The 15,389-nt window shown below is 40.7% G+C and overlaps 1 long non-coding RNA gene across 1 annotated transcript; it reads right to left on the bottom strand.

Annotated features, from left to right (window-relative positions):
* Window positions 1–8,158: 8,158 nt before the first annotated feature.
* On the bottom strand, window positions 8,159–12,838 carry LOC110534103. Its single transcript, XR_002475083.2, has 3 exons — window positions 10,038–12,838; window positions 9,745–9,955; window positions 8,159–9,615 (listed from the first exon to the last, which is right to left on the bottom strand). It is a non-coding gene; the product is annotated as an uncharacterized LOC110534103 (long non-coding RNA).
* Between the last annotated feature and the right edge of the window lie 2,551 nt (window positions 12,839–15,389).

The raw sequence follows: 15,389 nt of genomic DNA on the forward strand, positions 1-15,389 counted from the left end.
TTCTCAACAGTTTTTACCCCCAAGCCATAAGACTCCTGAACAGGTAATCAAATGGCTACCCGGACTATTTGCAATGTGTGCCCCAACCCCTCTTTTTACGCTACTGCTACTCTCTGTTTATCATATATGCAGTCACTTTAACTATACATTCATGTACATTCTACCTCAATTGGCCCGACCAACCAGTGCTCCTGCACAGTGGCTAACCCGGGCTATCTGCATTGTGTCCCACCCACCACCCGCCAACCCCTCTTTTACACTACTGCTACTCTCTATTCATCATATATGCTCAGTCACTTTCACCATATCTACATGTACATACTACCTCAATCAGCCTGACTAACCGGTGTCTGTATGTAGCCTCGCTACTTTTATAACCTCGCTACTGTATATAGCCTGTCTTTTTACTGTTGTTTTATTTATTTACCTACCTATTGTTCACCTAATGCCTTTTTTGCACTATTGGTTAGAGCCTGTAAGTAAGCATTTCACTCTTGTATTCAGCGCACGTGACAAATATACTTTGATTTGAGAAGAGTATTTAACAAAACATTGCAATTTGCTCATCAACTCTCCTCTGGTTTTCAGTTGACACAAAGGTACTTGATGTATATAAGCCTAGCACCCATTGAGTGAGTTTTCAAGAAATTTCAAAGGGTGGAATTTCCCCCTTTTTTCTTCAGATACTTGTCTGCTCATATGAAAATAGACACATGTTGAAACCAGGAGTTTCTGAGGGTTTTTTATGCCCTGTTTTGGAAGACTTCCAAATGTAAATCTAAGTAAGGTATTCATCCATTTGCAGTCTTTCAAACTATTAAGGGGATTTCTCTGGGGGTCATAGCTTTAGCGTTAACGTGTCTATGTTGATGAAGGGATATGCATATGTAAGTCTCAAGTCAATCTGACCATGTACAGTGCCTTGCGAAAGTATTCGGCCCCCTTGAACTTTGCGACCTTTTGCCACATTTCAGGCTTCAAACATAAAGATATAAAACTGTATTTTTTTGTGAAGAATCAACAACAAGTGGGACACAATCATGAAGTGGAACGACATTTATTGGATATTTCAGACTTTTTTAACAAATCAAAAACTGAAAAATTGGGCGTGCAAAATTATTCAGCCCCTTTAAGTTAATACTTTGTAGTGCCACCTTTTGCTGCGATTACAACTGTAAGTCGCTTGGGGTATGTCTCTATCAGTTTTGCACATCGAGAGACTGACATTTTTTCCCATTCCTCCTTGCAAAACAGCTCGAGCTCAGTGAGGTTGGATGGAGAGCATTTGTGAACAGCAGTTTTCAGTTCTTTCCACAGATTCTCGATTGGATTCAGGTCTGGACTTTGACTTGGCCATTCTAACACCTGGATATGTTTATTTTTGAACCATTCCATTGTAGATTTTGCTTTATGTTTTGGATCATTGTCTTGTTGGAAGACAAATCTCCGTCCCAGTCTCAGGTCTTTTGCAGACTCCATCAGGTTTTCTTCCAGAATGGTCCTGTATTTGGCTCCATCCATCTTCCCATCAATTTGAACCATCTTCCCTGTCCCTGCTGAAGAAAAGCAGGCCCAAACCATGATGCTGCCACCACCATGTTTGACAGTGGGGATGGTGTGTTCAGCTGTGTTGCTTTTACGCCAAACATAACGTTTTGCATTGTTGCCAAAAAGTTCAATTTTGGTTTCATCTGACCAGAGCACCTTCTTCCACATGTTTGGTGTGTCTCCCAGGTGGCTTGTGGCAAACTTTAAACGACACTTTTTATGGATATCTTTAAGAAATGGCTTTCTTCTTGCCACTCTTCCATAAAGGCCAGATTTGTGCTATATACGACTGATTGTTGTCCTATGGACAGAGTCTCCCACCTCAGCTGTAGATCTCTGCAGTTCATCCAGAGTGATCATGGGCCTCTTGGCTGCATCTCTGATCAGTCTTCTCCTTGTATGAGCTGAAAGTTTAGAGGGACGGCCAGGTCTTGGTAGATTTGCAGTGGTCTGATACTCCTTCCATTTCAATATTATCGCTTGCACAGTGCTCCTTGGGATGTTTAAAGCTTGGGAAATATTTTTGTATCCAAATCCGGCTTTAAACTTCTTCACAACAGTATCTCGGACCTGCCTGGTGTGTTCCTTGTTCTTCATGATGCTCTCTGCGCTTTTAACGGACCTCTGAGACTATCACAGTGCAGGTGCATTCATACGGAGACTTGATTACACACAGGTGGATTGTATTTATCATCATTAGTCATTTAGGTCAACATTGGATCATTCAGAGATCCTCACTGAACTTCTGGAGAGAGTTTGCTGCACTGAAAGTAAAGGGGCTGAATAATTTTGCACGCCCAATTTTTCAGTTTTTGATTTGTTAAAAAAGTTTGAAATATCCAATAAATGTCGTTCCACTTCATGATTGTGTCCCACTTGTTGTTGATTCTTCACAAAAAAATACAGTTTTCTATCTTTATGTTTGAAGCCTGAAATGTGGCAAAAGGTCGCAAAGTTCAAGGGGGCCGAATACTTTCGCAAGGCACTGTATATAAGAAGGCTTGCCCCTAGACACTTGTAACTTCAGTGGGTGGCTCAACGAGGCACTCCAGACATCATACTTGAGTATTGAGCCAATATCAGCATATATATTAGAGTTGGGCTTAGGCACTTCCAAAGTCCATAATTGTATAGGACACGCCCCCCCCCCCCCCCCCCCCCCTGGACACTTACTATATCCATCTATACACCTACTAGATTAGATTTCGCACTAGACACTTACCGTGTCCATCCATATGCTATGCCTACTCTAGGTTGGAAGACTGAATTTAGCCCCCTCTGGTGGCCAAAACACCATGCCATTTTTTAAATTGGATTTCCATATTCGTGATCCAATAGAAGATTTATGATAAGCACAGGCCTGGATGTGACATCCAAAAAAAACTGAGGCCAAAATTGAATCCTGGCCACCTCTCCTGAAAGCATATACATGCCAGCCCCCAGTGTGCTGCCAACTCTCAGAGCCACCAGGTCAAGGGTAGTCAGACGTCGTTTGAAACTGGACACCTCCCCCTCTGGCTCCAGGGGCTTCCTAAGAGATAAGGGCTGTATGAACAGTAACAGTATGGCACCAGACATTCTGTAAGAGCAGAGGATCTGTCCATCAACATATCATTTATCACGTCATTTGGACAATCAACTTATTTAGAACGCTGGTAATGAAGTAATGTAGAAGTAGAAGTAATGGTAGGCCTATTTTCAATCAAAATAGAACAACAATTATTGGACCCACTCTATTTATTAACCGATGACAAGCAGTCTTGGTTTTAATTAGATAACCTGAACACTGCTGTCTATACATCTGATAAGACACTACAGACAAAACTACTATGACTGTTAACTTTCGCAAGCAGTTAATTTAGTCACTAGAATTTAGGATCATGCTCCATATTGGATTACAAATTTGATCACCAGATCAGTGTCAAATATAATATTTAATGTCAGACCTATGACCAGCCACAACCAATATTGAACTTAATCAAGCACTCAATTAGCAGTTTCCTTTTCAAATTATATTTGTGTAAGACTAGGAGTGGATTGTCTTCTCCCTGTCTGAATGTTGATATTAGATGGCAGTTCTTACATTGAAGAGATACTGTCTGTAAGAGCAGTAGATGAGACCAGTCAGATCCATCCCGTTAGGACAAAGGCTGCAGTACATAAGGCTAGTTTCAGTTCATATAACGAACGTTATAGTTCATATAACGAAAAAACGATTCGATTTTTCACACAAAAGTACTTTATTACAGACAGAATCACTCCTCTGTTTCATCAGCTATCCGGTCTGCTGGTCTAAGACGATCTCGAGGTGAAGAAGACGGATGTGGAGGTCCTGGGCTGGGTTGAATGATTATGCATACAGTTCAACTGCTACGTGCAAAACAAATTGTTAATGCTGTAAAACATACCTTTCAAGAAGTCCCTTTTCAGGTAATTCGTATAATTTGGCGGCTACAGTCTGGCCAACGATATGTATAACTAATCAATCTACCAGCGTCTCGTCAGCGACATTAAAACAGTAGCTTCTTCCCTTAACAGAATTTCTAAATAAAAGTCCCCCACGTAAACACATTAACATGAAACATAATTGTCTAAACATGAACTATGATTCATATTTAAGTGACATTTGTATTAAATATGGATTTTAAATCATTTTACAAAGTTAAATAAATGGCCCCAATGTAATACACTACATGAAATACATATGGGCATACAGAGAATTCTGTGTCGATGTAAAAGTGGGGTTGGGAATAATCAGTGGCGTCTGTAGAATGTACATATTGTGTTAGAGGGGCGGCAGGTAGCCTAGTGGTCAGCGCGTTGGCCCAGTAACTGAAAGGCAACATTGAATCCCCGAGCTGACAAGGTAAAAATCTGTCGTTCTGCTCCTGAAAAAGGCGGTTAATCCACTGTTCCTAGGCCGTCATCGTAAATAAGAATTTGTTCTTAACTGACTTGCCTAGTTAAATAAATAATAAAATAGAGAGCGCACGTCTGGTCCAAGTACAGAGCAACACTTCCTACTCCACCCATTCCATAGCTGCCAGTGCAGGCCTATAAATTACATTTTGGTTTATAGAGAAAAATGTGCCGATGTAAAAGTGGGATTGGAAATACTCAGTAGTGTCTGTTGACTCTATATGGAAGGGATAATCAACAATGCGTTATATTGAAAATAATGAACGACGTGGATGGTGTGTTCCATAACGCCTAGCAGAGTGGAATTTACCTTCCACGTAGTTGCATTATTTTCCAGAGAACACATAGAGCCCCGAGGTGACAATCCCTTTTATACAATGGCTATAATGTAACACATTTGCAGCAAAAAAATCGGTTCATTGGTAGGTAGAAATGTGTTCATCAACCACTAAAGTAGGTAGCAAGTTTACTATTAGATAGCTACAGTGGTTGCCTTGGTAACTAAACATACAGATTTGCTAGTTGAGCTAACCAAAACCATCAGTCCGAGCGTGCTATTAGGAAATGAACAATGACAAAAGTGTTTTCATTTCGACTTTTTCTTTCAAAAGCAGCTCAAACATAGAACATGAATGAACTATAGCCAGTGAATTTTACCGTGCTGTGATATACTGTGCTTTATAGAGAAAATATGCACGCTCTAGAGTGCCCTTCAAAGCAATTACAAAGTATTCAACAACGCCACCCATCTAATTTTCGTACGCTTCTAATACATGGACGCCAAACCCAGACACTTTTGTAATGAAACAGGCAGGAAGCAGGCCTTGAACCCTCGACCTTCTAGTCCGAAGTCCAGCGCGCTATCGACTGTGCCCCAAAAGCATGCTCATACGGAAATTTCGATATCCGCGCTATATAAAAACCCAGGGTCGATACACTATGATACAACTTAATAATAATAATAATAATAATAAATAACAATAATAAAGAAATACAAATAACATATTTTAAAAAATTGATTCATAATACAAAATCAGCTTTCATTGCTACATCAAACATGTCTAACGAAACAAAACACAGGTATTAACAAGAAAATACTCAAACATGCAAAAAATATCAATAAAATAATCACAAAAAGTATTTTTTAGTGCAATTGTATTCACGCTGAAAAAAATCTTATTATAATGATTCAGGAAGATTCTTGTTGTTATTCACTAGGGTTAATGTTGTAATAAGATAATTAAATTCAATCAGAAAAATGTGTAATTTTGGTATAGAATTTTGGAATTTGTGTTTGTGTATGAAGTATTTGGCAACAAGAATAAAAAAATTAACAATCATTTCAGTGGTTTTGTTATCATTGCAATAGTAACTTTAGTAACTATTGCTATATTTTATTTTAAAAGTATAGGCAGTGTTCATAATGGTAAATAAGTACTGTGCAAGGTTTTCCCAAAATTCTGACACAAATTTACATTCAAAGAACAAGTGATACAAGTGAACACAGATATCATCAATAGCCACAAATTTGGATATCATAGAATTACATGGATATATCTTATGTAAAATGTTGAAGTGCACTTCCTTAACTTTGTTTGGTATACCGTATTTGTAAGGTCTTAACCATGCATTTTTCCAGACAATGTCAGGAATAAGCATGTTCCAGAAAAACTTTCCTCTCGGTGTAAGTTGGTTTTGTGAATGAAGAATTTGTCTTATATATTTATTACAACTAGATCTCTCAAGTAAGCCCACGCCTTCCAATCTGAGTTCTGGATCAACTTTGTGATCATTCCCAAAATTAAGATGAGTTTTCATAAGTGTAGTTAGACCACTAGGAACAGCTTTGATCACAGAAATAAACTCTCTGAAAGGTATTGGAAACTCTTTCAATGTTATAAATTGTTCTTTTGTGAGAATATTACCCTTGTTGTTGAAAATATAAAGAACAAAGTCAATATTCCTCTCATGCCAGCCGGGATAGAACAATGATCTATTCCTTATAGTTATGTCTGAATTATTCCACAAAAGAGCTTTATGTGGGGAAAAATTGTGCAGGAAACATATTTTCCAGGCCATTTAAGCTTGTTGGTGAAACCTAGCCAATTTAGCAGGTAATCTTTCAGGAGTATAATTACATTTCAGTAAAAATTGAAGACCTCCCAATTTATTAAACACATTATTTGGAATGAAATACCATATTGAATCAGTATTTCAACCAGTTTATCTTGAAAGTGTTATTTATGTCAACAAAGTCCAACACTTCTAGACCGCCTTCAGCTCTTTTGTTAGAAAGGACATATTTTTTTAGTTTGTGAGACTTATTTTTCCAGATGAAGTCAAGAAAGGTCTTATTGATCTCTTTACAAGTAACTGGATTTACACATAACGATAATGAGGGGGTACACAAAACGAGACAGTCCCTCTGCCTTGGACAGAAGTACTCTCCCAAGTATAGAAAGATCTCTTTGTAGCCAATTATTAAATATATTTTTAGTTCACTTAACTTTAGGCGAGAAATTCAAATGTCTGACTAAGTGTTTTTTTGACAGATGTATTCCTAAATATTTAACACAGTCCTTTACAGGAATATTTTATATTTCTTTATAAGAGTCAAATAAACACAATATTTCAAATTTAGAAACATTCAGCATTAATCCTGATGCAATAGAAAATGCAGTTATAGCATTAAGGGCATGGGCGACCTGGTCTTTGTCTCTTAAGAAAAGAGTAGGCCTATATACCTTTTTCTAGTACAGGACACATTGACGCACACAGATGCGCGGGACTCTAGGCCGCAGTAAGAAAGCCATCTCCATCTACGACCATTCAACATAGCTTAGATTTATGTTTTCTAAACAAAATCACTTTTTTGAGTTCTCATACGCTTACAATGATGTTTTGATTCTTGCTTGAACAGTCGCTAAGGTTATATTTGGTTGTGATCTTTGCAAAATAACACTTTTGGAAACAACAGTTGTTAGCTATAATGCTAACTCAAAAGCTAGCCAAAGAGCCATTTTATTGGTTGAAGTTGAAGTGTTTTTTAACTGTAATGCAGTTGATTTGTGATGACACAACCATTATAGAAGCTTTTTTTGCTGCCGTTCTATAAGAACTCCCCGCCCCCAACTTGTGCATATTACCCTAGTGCAGCAATGTTCGCAAACACAGATAGGGGTCTATTGTTATAATTCATATGCGCCCCACTAGAAATCCCTGCATTAGCATGTTTTTGTTAGCTGATACATCATGACAAAATTCACCATATTACTGTCCTGCTAACGTGCTTGGACCTTGTGTATGTACACTTTTGACCCACTGGGAATGTGATGAAAGAATAAATAAATAATTCTCTGTTATGACATTTCACATTCTTCAAATAAAGTGGTGATCCTAACTGACCTAAGACAGGGAAGTTTTACTATGATTAAGTGTCAGGAATTGTGAAAAACTGAGTTTAAATGTATTTGGCTAAGGTGTATTTAAACTTCCAACTTCAACTGTAGATGGATGTCATGTTCCCATCAAGTGTCTATCAACTCCTGATGCTGAGGAGTACAGGAACAGTAAGAACTGGTTTTCCATCAGTGTTCAGGGTGTATGCACTCCTAAATTATAATTTTCAAACATCATTGCCTTTTGTAAAAGTGTTTTGGAAATTCAGTACTGAGAGAGACTTGGTCATTTCTTCTTCAAACAATCTTTATTTAAAATGGATTAATTAATGCAATAATGAAGCAGTCTTGACTGTCGGACCGAGTGCTTGAACCATACAGAAAATACAGTGTATTTATATACCAAACCTAAAAATGCTTCCAACCATGGCTGGCTCCACCGTTCCCATATGGATTGGGGGGAACCATGAGCCACTTTGGGCACATCCTGTCTTTATCTGCCCCCGGCGTTATCTTACCCCCGACCCTGGCCTAATTTCCCAGATGCCAGGATGTCTAAGAACCAGAGGCCTTTGTTCTACTCCTCTCTATCCCAGTTACAACCACCCCACATCCTGTCACGAATGCCGGCTGTAGGTTTTAAATCACCAGGTCAATCAAGTGTCAGTTCCAGCTCTCTCGTAAAACCCATGTCCACAGCACCCAGACTAGCTGCAGGAAGCTAGAGTGGACACCATAAAACTCAACATTAGCAGGAGAGAAATATTTAAGTAAATAAATTGTTCCATATCCAACAAATAAGATTAATACATATTTTTTCCCCTCACAAAAGGTGCAACTCACAATTCAAGGATTTTTCCTCAACTCTTCATTGTATGCTTAGTTTCAAAAAGGACAACATAGTGGACTACTACTTGGTGACAGTGGATATGGTCAGTAACTTTTTATTCAACCCATACATAAATACAACGTCTGAGCCGCAAAGATACAACTGAGCTCATATGCGGACAAGAGGGATGGTCGAGCGTATGTTTGGAGTATGGAAAAATCGATTCCCGTGTTTACACAATACACTTTGTTTCAAGACAAGATGCTGCAAAGTGATCGTTGCTACGGCTGTGCTGCACAACTACCTGAAGCAGCATTGCTGTCCTGATCCTCCAATGGAAGATCAGGATCAAGCAGATGTGCCCATGGATGAGGCAGGCAAGGACCAACGAGGACTTGCACACAGTTGCTTTCAAATTGCAACACCTCAACTAGATGAGATGCATCTAAATATGGAATTATTCATTATGGCTTATCTTTGCCTTGATAAATGTATGTTCTGTACAAAATTAAAATAGTGTGCAGCAAAACGAAATGAGTGACTAAACCAAGACTAGTTTAAAATGTAGTTTGTGGTGATTAAAATACTCACTCATGAATATCCAAATGACAAAACATGTTTTACATATATTGTTCACCATGGCTGGTAATCACAATAGTCTCATTACTGTACATATTTTGCATCATACCGCTCTCTTCCAACTTCATATCCAGTTCAACCTGTACAATTCTCATTTCATGTTCTTCAGATATTTAATTTGATGGTCGTGAAGTTCTCTGGCTAACTTCTCATGCACGGTCATCTTTTTTGTTCTCTGCTGAAAGGTGGTGGCAGAATCTTATCTCAGGGATGCTATAGCAGATGTGGCAGGTACACACTCACTGTGCACTGGCTCTTCCAACCTGTTCACATTCCTTTCCTCTGGAAAAAGAACACAGAAGCAAAAATAAACTCATATGGTCCTTAGATTGATGGAAGAATAAAGATTGACAGACAGTGGCATATATTTACCAAAGGAAGTGACCAATTTACTTTATTTCGTATATGTACCATTTGTGCTCAGCGCTTCTTCTGAACTGTCCAAATGGTCATCGTCTGGTATACCACCCAGAGGTTGCTGGTGCTCTATTATTCCAGACAGGAAGTCACTCAATTCATCAGTCTCATCTTTTTTTGGTGGTCCACCAACAGTAGTAAAATCGCTCTCTTCTGAACTCTGCACTCTCTCTTTTTAAAGTCAGTTTAAAGGTTCTTTCAGAGTCTATAAAAAGGCAGATATCATTCAATATGTGATGTCACAAAAATATGAATGTTAAATACTGAAAATAACGTATATAACTCACCTTAAGTAGTACTCTTCTTGTTTTTACATTTTCCTTTGCATTGAATTCACTAAAAATTGCAGCCCAACCACTTGTTATTTTGCTCAGTAGCAGTGGAATGGTTTTTACGTTCAATAACTGGATGGTTTGAGAAATTTTTGTTTTAGTAGCATTTTTTCATGCTCAAGTTTTGAATTTTAGCCTCTGCCATTGTTTTGTCTCAAGATTCACACCAGTGATGGTGTTTTCTATTCCATTCCCAGGATTATATGAGCACCATTAGACCAACAGCATGTGCTCATACTTAACCTAATCAGGCTTAACCCAGGTGTTCTCATTTAGGTTTACTTACCTTACTCAAGGACTCCGTAGTCTGACTAACTAACCCAAATTTAAACCACGTTCATGAATGCTATTTAAATGTCCTAGTTTAAATAGTACACATTAAGGCCTACTCCTGGAATAATATAAGCCCTGTCTGTGACACCTGCCCTAAAAGTCTGAACATGTGGAGAAGTGCAGCTATAGTGAGGGGCAACTTAAAGCCAATTTACGCTTGATCTGAAAAATGTGGTTGAAGCTAGAATTGCTGAGCCGCAGTAGGCATGCAGAGATCAAATGGAGCTCCATACCGCAAAACCATGCACGGGCCAGAATTTGTAACAATGTGGAGGGCTCCGCAAAGCTCCGCATTGACATGATTGATTGACGGTAGGTGGGGGCGGGAAGTCCTGCTCTGCTCTACTCAACGAAGCGCAAGTGTATATGCCCTGACATCTGCAGAGGCTGTATCACAGTAAATGCTGTACGGCCACTGCAGATACCATTTTAGCAATACAATGTGTTCTATATAACTGCCAATCTGAGGTCCTGAGCGCTCTGGAGCAGGTTATCAAGGATCTCTCTGTACTTTGCTCCGTTCATCTTTCCCTCGATCCTGACGAGTCTCAGTCCCTGCTGCTGAAAAAACATCCCCCCCCCAGCGAATCTTCTGGAATGAGCCGAAAATAGGAAAAGGTGTGAGTAGTAGCTCGGCAGCTATTTAAGGGGGTCAGTCGCAGCACTACCCGGTACACAGGACTAAATGTATCCTGTCGAGCGGAAGGATACCATATTGGAGTGAGCCAATATTGTGCTACATAAAGTCAGAGGCATGAGGCTACTATTGTTGGCCCTAGTTTGTCTGTAACATCAAATAAAAATGTAAATAGTTGCTGTGAAAAAGGGGTAATACTTTCTGTTAAAAGTTTTTTTTTTTTTTAAAGTGCTCATGTTTGGGTTCCCTGTGTTGCCAACCAGAAATGTTGGAGAATGTTAGATATATGGTAGCCTAATCTGCTATTTGTAATCATGTATAGTCAAGGGGTGTGCTTGTTTCTTGGGAAGTGGGTACTTCATGTGCTCTCACTCTACAGTGGCTATCACGCTAGCCTGCCTGCCTAGTGAAGTTGAACGAGAGCCAACTGAAAACTGAAGCACCAGATAAACGAATTATTTTTAATCTTCACGGTGAGCGAGTTATAAAGCATATGATGTGAAATACCAAGTTAAGCGGAGTTTAATGATATTATTGTCATGTTTTTATGATGTTTGAGTTTAATTAATCTGTAAAACTCTGTTAGCATAGAAGTTCACATCGTCCAACGTTAGCTCCAGCCAAGCTAGCCTACCACAGTCATGTCATCTGAGGACTCCAACGAACGTTCACGCGGAGAGTGTAAATAAAGGGAAACATTGTAATTTGCTGTTGTAAGGGATATGTTGAGAATGACATGAACATTTGTATTTGTGAGATAAGATGATAATTAATAAATTTTTACAAATAGTTTTTAGTAGCTGTTTAGAATTGTTGAAAATTACTATTAATACTGAAACTAACAATTTGTTTCGTAGAACTTCCCCCGCTCCTCAATGAATAAGGGTAAGAAGCATCAGTCATCTATCTTCCTCAAGTTAATTTCCTCAGCCCCGTTGTGCATACAGTATTGTGAATGACAGATCTAATTCTTACATTCACAATGCATGAGACACAGTTGATTTTAGTACATCTGAACATATTGACCTTATCCTTTCCCCCCTCATTTCCATTATTTTGTATTAACTAGCCAACTGTGAACGGGTGCATTGTGAATAACGTAAACATGTTTAAAAACATTAACAAGGCTACATATCTCATTATTGGAAAAGTGACCACATGCCTAAACCAAGTTCAAAACCTTCGTTTTAATTTAAAGATATGTGGTTTCTGCATGCAAGGTCACCAACAACAAAATGTAGCCTACACATGCATTTCAACATACAAATAAATAGCAGACCTGTCAACATTGGGAAATGTTTTTGAGTAACAGCACAACCCCCACCCCTTGTTTTCTATAGCTAGGTTTCCAGCCAATTGGTGACAGATTTCCAAGCAAATACTAAAAAATCTGCATAAAAACATGCGCATTTAAACAATTGATTTGTTGCGAATAAAAAGCTGTGAGCATAACATTTCCATGTACCGAATAAAAAAATACAAGTAAATGGATTTCCATCGCATTTTTAACTCTAGGCTACTGATAATTTTGTCAAAATAAATTGCATTATCGAGCAAATGTGCACTCTGGGCTTTGCGCGTTGTGCTCAAGCCAACAACTAAAATTACCACCGGGTTGTCTGAAAAAAAACTGGAAAGATGTGTACTTTCTTAATAAACCAATTTCTACCACCATTTTTAAAATTGTCTGACAATTTGGGATGTTTCACACCCTTATCTGAAAACGTTGAATTAACAATGGTTTAATAATCCAACAGGGGAAGGCAATAGACAGGTCAAGGCAGGCAGGGGTCAGTAAACCAGAGGTGGGGCAAACATACCGGACGGCAGGCAGGCTCAGGGTTGGCAGAGATCAATAATCCAGAGTTGGGGCAAAGGTACAAGTCGGCAGGCAGGCTTAGGGTCAGAGTGTCAGGGGCAAGCAGAGTGATCAGGCAAGGGTCAAAACCAGGAGGGTGAGAAAAAGAGACCATGGGAAAAGCAGGAGCTGAGATACAAAAACGCTGGTTGACTTGACAAACTGGCAACAGACAAACAGAGAACACAGGTATAAACACACAGGGGATAATGGGGAAGATGGGCGACACCTGGAGGGGGGTGGAGACAATCACAAAAACAGGTTAAACAGATCAGGGTGTGACAGTATCCTCCCCTTTAGGGTCACCACCTGGCCTCCTATCTGAGCGCATACCTAGTTAACCGGGGTGCCAGTGGAAGTCGGCGATGAGGGCTGGGTCTAGGATGTCTCCAGCACATCTCTGGGCCATAACCCTCCCAGTCAACCAGGTACTGGAAACCCCTGCCCCGTGGTCGAACACTCAGGAGGCTTCTCACCGTGTACGCCGGATGGCCATCGATGACACAGAGAGGAGGGGTGGGCCTGGAAACAGAATACAAAGGGCTGTGAGACATGGGATTAATCCTAGACACATGGAAAGTAGTGTGAATACAGAGGTTACGGGGTAACAAAAGATGAACAGCTATGGGGCTAAGGACTCTAGAGATGGAGAATGGGCCGATAAAACGGGGGGAAAGTTTACGGGACTCCACCCGGAGGGGCAGGTCCCGGGTGATGAGCCATACCCTCTGCCCGAGCCGATAGCATCCAGCAGGGGTCATGTGGCGATCTGCTTGTCGCCTATACTTGGAAGTGGTCTTCAACAGAGCGGCCTGGGCTCTCTTCCAGGTACGGCAACAGAGGCGGATGAACATCTGGGCAGAGGGATTGCTGACTTCCTCCTCTTGCTCGGGGAAGAGCGGAGGCTGATTTCCCAAGGAACACTCGAAGGGCGAGAAACCCGTGGCAGGGCAAGGAAGTGATTTTGCGAGCGTACTCAACCCATACAAGTTGCTGACTTCAGGTGGTAGGGTTGGAGACCATGTCCACTGGGAGTCTGTGGATCCGGAAGACGTGCTGCACCATAAGCTGGGTCGTCTCCTTGGCTGAGGATAGTTTGGGGAGAGCAATGACATGGGCGGCTTTGGAAAACTGGTCGACCACAGTCAGGATGGCATTGTTGCCCTCAGACGGGGGGAGACTCGTGACAAAATACAGGGAGGTATGGGACCAGGGATGGTGAGGGACAGGCAGTGGTTGGAGAAGACCAACCGGAGCTTGCCGAGGAGTCTTGTTCTGTGCACAGACCGTGCTGGCGGCGACAAACGCGGCAACATCCGGAACCATTGTCACAAAAGCATTGTCACACGAAGGCGAGGGTGTGACGAGAGCCCGGGTGACAGGCAAGCCTAGAGGAATGGGCCCACTCCAGGAACGCGGAGCGGACAGCGTCAGGCATCCGGTTATCTGTGCCCCCCCCAGAGTTCGGCTGGGACCGCTGCGCCTCCCGGACATGTTTCCCCATACCCCAGCTGAGTGCCTTCGCCAGGCACGAGGTGGAAAGGATGGTCTCAGGCTCCAAGGTGGTAACCGTGGGGTTATAGCGGCGAGACAGGGCATCCGTCTTGACGTTCTTGGACCCCGGTTGGTAGGAGAGGGAAAAGTTGAACCGGGTAAACAGCAGAGCCCATCTCGCTTGCCTGGAATTTAGATGCCTGGTGGTGCAGAGATACTCCAGGTTTTTGTGGTCGGTCCACACAATGAACGGATGTTCCGCCCCTTCTAGCCAGTGCATCCATTCCTCCATCACACCCTTATCTGAAAATGGGGATAGTTAATTAAGTAAATGCCCCCCCCCCCCATTGAGGGAAATTATGCCTTTGCAGCCTGAAGAGGATGCTTCATGTGCGAGCCGGTCCATTGGGGACAGGAGTGTATTACCCGCTAGACATAACAATCCTAAATGATAGTACAGATTTCTATAGTAATTACTAGAATATGTATAGGATTACTTGATTATTTTCTGCATATCGTGCATTCCAGTTGAACCAGAAGATTAAATGGAAATAAAGTGTATATGAAATTAAATCATGTTCATACTAATACTATGTAAAATATCTACTTATGTTGCAATATGATAGCCTAATATATTCAACATGTAAACTTATTTTTCATTCTCCATCACTCTAATAACATGACACACCCCTTCACTATTGTCAGTGGTTGAACTAATTACACTGTCTACATAACCAGAGTCAAGCTTTCATGACATTACCCTGAAGGCAGTGTTCCAAAACAGTGGTAGCTTGAATATAAAATGCACAACAACTTTTGTAGCCTCGAGTTTGTGTAAAATGTTAGGGAATACATTCACTGAACTCTCCCCTATCAGAAGCGTCTAGGCCTGTTTGTTCGATCTCCCTCCTCTGTCTTTTTCCTCAAGCGATGTGCTGCTCCTTGCCCCAGACTGGGTGAATCTTCTTAGCCAGCTCTGCTGTCA

Source organism: Oncorhynchus mykiss, chromosome 10 (genome assembly GCF_013265735.2).
Source record: "Oncorhynchus mykiss isolate Arlee chromosome 10, USDA_OmykA_1.1, whole genome shotgun sequence".
Taxonomy (NCBI): domain Eukaryota; kingdom Metazoa; phylum Chordata; class Actinopteri; order Salmoniformes; family Salmonidae; genus Oncorhynchus; species Oncorhynchus mykiss.